Consider the following 5191-nt stretch of genomic DNA (forward strand, 5'->3'; position numbering starts at 1 on the left):
CTTGTTTTATCACTGCTATACTAGTCATGCTTTATCTAGTATTTCTGTTAATAAAATCATTCGGTAAATTGCTCCTATTTCCAACATTCCAAGCAGTACATGAATACTAAATTGTTTCACCGATCCAAAATTTGTCTTTTTTGCAGAGAGCTGCTTAGATGTCCAAACACGCTGAAAAATTGTAAGGTTCTAACGCACTCAAACAACTTACATGAATTTTAAGTGTTTTTTTAATATTTCTAGTATTTTTTTATATTTTACTATTCATGGCGGGAGCAGATGAGCATGGGAGCCAAATCGCCCCTCTCCTTAATTTGTACCTTGATAATCTTCAAATAGCTTTTGTTTCCACTACATGGATGGTCACATCATGTGTTAAAGTTGCAATGTGTGCAATCTCATTTAGAAGCTTCAGCTTTCTAGACCAACTTGTACTCCGCCCGTTCCAAAATATAGTGCATATCTTGTTTTCCAAAAGTAAAACAAGTCTATGCTTGACCTCATTTAATGAAACTATATCAACATCCACAATACAAAATTAGTATCATTAGATTCATTATGTATTTTTATATTTATTAATTCAGCATTTTAGATGTTGATATTTTATTGTAGAAACTTGGTCAAACGTAGATATGTTTCACTTTTAGAAATCTAACACGCGCTACATCAAGGAACATAGATAGTTATACTTAAGTATATTATTAGGAAAAAAACTGTTTTCTTCTTACCATATCAAAAAAATATTATCCTATCAAATGCAGGTGAGGATCATTTATGTGAAATGTTTAGTGATCCGGAGGAGAGAAAGAACTACTCTTTTAGCGAGGAGAAGAGGGGTTAGAGCTGGACACAGAATATGCATCTGGATTCAAGTGCCACAAGCTGGCCGTGCTCAGGATCAATGGGTTTCTTTTCTTTTTTGCGGGCTCAGGATCTACGGGTTTCAATCAGAAGAGAAGTTCATTACCTACATTTGGAATGTCATGGAAGTAGCCGTGGGTCTAGATACGCATGGAAACCAAGGCACAAGTTTCACTCGCAAACAAAATCAAAGGGATGCGCTCGTCCTTGAAGGTTCACTTCCCGCCGAATTCGGAAGATTGTTAGTGTTGACATGCTCTTTTGCCATAAAAGCGAGATTGTTATTACACAATTAAGTTGTCCTTTTGATGCATTGCATGGTGGCTGGCAGTAGAATTATGTTTCACGAGTAACTATTTTAGGGAGTGTTAAATAGTACTACATTTCTCTTTGAGATAGTTTTTGTGACCCCTCTAAAATTATTTTAGAGGTTGAGCTCTTTTACAGTATTGAGATACTTCTAAAGCACACATAAGAGTACATGATAGACCTGGTAAAGGTTAAGAGCTTCATTTCTCAAAGAACATCAGAAAGTTTTTTACTTTACCAAAATATGGCTGTACCATTTTACTTCAAGATTTCCATGCCAACTAATCAGATGTCACGATATCTCTAGTTCTTGCTCTAAACTTTAACTCCTCAAATAACCCCGTGAAATAGCGACCCCTTAGATTTTAGGGAGTTAAAAGTTTGCACATCTAAATCTTTCCCTATTATTTAACTCTAAATCCAAACTAGTAGTCTGAAATATAACAAATTAGTTGTCTGAAATATAACCTTTCTTCAAGAAAAAGAAGAATAAGTTGGAGCTAATTAGAATGCCCACCAACCTTTCGTTAGCTCCTTGGGCCATCTTCAATGCAAGACGTCAAGATAGACACTTAGGGAAATAAAGCAAGTGTTGTAAAATAAAAAACCCACTCAAGCATTTATCGTTTCAATGTTGAATGCTAACTATAGGGCGCTAAGGAAACCGGCCGCTTCACACATTGTTGCATCTCATACGAAAAAACTGCACAAGCGCTCGATTCCTTTTATTGCGTCGATGCCATACTTGAAATCAGGATTGCATGGCCCAACTACCCATCGACCAAGAAATCAATACTGGTGCCCTACACTATCTCACAACGTTGTAGATTGCCTTATAAAGCCGGCTGCATGCATAACTGCCCACCAACCACCTTTCGTTAGCGTCACCATTATAAAGCCCACTGCATACATGGGTGCCTCTTATCTTTGCATGTAGTCTTATTACCCACCATAGCTTTGTTCACCAAGCCTACCCAAGGAAATCAGTATCATATATTATATATATCGAAACTAGTAGTACCAATCTGGTATTGGATAAGTGTGCGTTGGGAATGAGAGGTGTTCGGAAAGATATCCTTTAACGAAGCTTGCCTACCGATTTCCTCACTTGTTGTGGTATCAGTGTGGAGGGTGACCAAAGTTTTTGGAAAGGCATCCTCTGTGCAGGCTGAATTTCTGATTCGCCCACGTCTTGTATTTTTTTAAGCGGATTGGCTCGGACCTGTAGTGAACTAGTGATACAGATTTGTATTCCTATGTATAGAATGTGTGCGAGAGTACGACCATTATCTGGAAAATACTTGTGTGTTCGAACAGGAGCAACATTTAAATCACAAAGCCTGTCGATGTGTCTTCTCCTTCTCATCCCGCATCAAACCCAGCTCTTTCCATCTTTCCATTTTCTCCCCATTACACCCCGTGTTGGGCACATCATTTTCCATATCTCAATTTTCTATCCAACATTAGTGAGCACACGATTGCACGATGATTTACAACTATGTAGGGAACTAGTGCGAGGATTTCGATACTGAGGCAATTGCCATGAAGGCGCAAGATCTCCTAGATGATCTCACCATGTCAGGTCGGGGAGGTGCCACATTAGGCGAAACTCCGTGTGGAGCGTGGCTTATGAGAGAAGCACAAGATCCGGCTGTCAGCGGACTGAAATTGACGCGCCAGCTTCTTTGACGATGTCGAGCACCATTCCTGATATATTGAGGGGTGGAAAAAGGACAAATGATGGGGATGTTTTTACATTAAAGCACTTGTATACCTTCAATTTTAATCCACAACAATATTTAATGCGAATCATATAACAGAATACATAACACTCATTACAGATATTTAGAATACTATGACACGGGATTTCACTATGTGGTAGCTATAGATTAGAGTGGTGATATGTATCGCTCATTGCGAACGATATAGCGGGCCAGCCATGTCGCTCTTCATGGGCTCACTCATGAAGCTCCTGCTCGGTTCGTTCGCTCATTTCAGTTTTTTTTGCTCGCCCCTCTATTGGTGCATATAAAATAACACATCCTCTACTGCTGACAGAATATTTTATTCGTTTAAAAATTCATGAAATTAAAATATGTGAATTTAAAGATGTTCTTAAATTTCAAAAAATGTCTGTTATAATGTGCCTCTCTTATTTCACCAAGCCGTTTTGGCCATTGAAACTTGCAAAACAACAAATAGGCCTATTGGAGGCTGAAACTGGGGATGTTTGACATTGTCAGCAAGGTGAGGGGGCTCTCTCAAAAGCAATTTATTTTGGGAGTCGGAAAACAAGAAATTTGTAGTTTTGTGAGGATTGCATGTTTGGCAAGCAAACACGTCTGAGGTTCAGTAGGTCTGTGCGCACAACGAGGGCCATTCTTGACTATGGGCATACTAATTTGTGGGGTGAAGCACCGGTTACATCAATTGAAGGTGGAAAATATTTTCTTACCTTTGTTGATGATTTCATCCGGAAGGTTTGGGTCTATGTCCTAAAGTCCTAGGATGAGACATTCTACTATTTCCACCAGTGAAAGGCTAAGGTGGAAACTCATACATGAAAAAAGGTCAAATATTTTATATCAGACAATGGCACAAAGTTCAGCTCGGGAGAGTTTGAAACATTTTTCCAGGACGACGGCATTACCAAACACTAAACCACAGTTGGCACTCCACAACAAAATGGAGTAGTGGAAAGTATGAATAGGACACTACTAGAGAGGACCCATTGCATGCTCTCCCATGCAGGGTTACCACAATACCTCTAGGCAGAGCCAGTTACCACAATTTGCTACTTAGTAAATGGGTCACCTTCAACAACTATTTAGTGAAAGACACCAAAGGAGGTGTGGACAGACAATCCACCCAAATATGATGACTTGAGGATATGTGGTTGTCCGTCTTATGCTCACGTTCACCAAAACAAATTATAATCTCGAGCATTGAAGTGTATCTTCCTTGGATATGGTGATGGAGTTAAGGGATATCATTTGTGGTGTAAAGACGCAAAACCCACAAAGGTGATCGTCAGCAGAGATGTGACATTCGATGAGATGGCAATCGTTGCTCCAACTTGTGGAAAGTTGACAGAGGCTCCCACTCCAGGTGGAGCTCCTATATGTGGTTCTTTAAGGGCAGAGAAGGGACCACAAAGAGTAACATTTGAGGTGGAGACACCAGTGATGGAGTCTATCACAATTCATAGTCAGTAGCAGCAATAGCCATTGTTTTCAGATTGTACACACAGTGTTCAGGGTGACATAGATGATGTAGATGTTGATTCATATGCAGCTAATAGTCAGTCAGAGGATATGGTTTCAGGTGGAGCTTCTTAGGCTCCACATTCTCATATAGCACATCGTCTACAGAGGCCGAGAATAGAACTAGATCGCTATGGAGATTGGATCACACCAGTGGCAAGAGTGAGAGGCACAGTTGTTTTTACTTTGATAATTGCCGAGGATATTATTCATGATGAGCCTAGTAGCTATCGTGAAACAGTTAGTAGTTCTCACACATCTAATTGGGTCTAGGTTATGACAGAAGTGATAGAATCACTACATAAAACTAAGACTTGGGATTTGGTTATGCCGCCTAAAGGGCGCAAAATTGTTGATTGCAAATACTTGTTTAAAGTCAAAGAAGACTCTCAAGGTGTTGGTACTCCAAGGTGCAAAGCTAGATTTTTGGCGAAGGGCTTCAGTCAGAAAGAAGGAAAAGCCTACCAGGAGGAATTCTATCCTGTTGTGATGCATACTTCGATTTGTGTTTTGCTACCTTTGGTTGGTTGCTCTACATGACATGGAATTAGAGCAAATGGATGTGAAGACTGTTTTTCTTCACAGTGATATTGAGGTGATGTTTATGACACAACTAGAAGGCTTTCTGGCTGAAATAAAATAAGGCCATGTTTCTTTGCCAAAGAAGTCATTGTATAGCTTAAAGCAATCCCCAAGGCAGTGTTAGTACTCGTGTACTTTCAGATGGCACTAGGGTGTATATCTTGCTTTATGTTGAT

The sequence above is a fragment of the Triticum dicoccoides genome, chromosome 3B (genome assembly GCF_002162155.2).
Source record: "Triticum dicoccoides isolate Atlit2015 ecotype Zavitan chromosome 3B, WEW_v2.0, whole genome shotgun sequence".
Lineage (NCBI taxonomy): Eukaryota > Viridiplantae > Streptophyta > Magnoliopsida > Poales > Poaceae > Triticum > Triticum dicoccoides.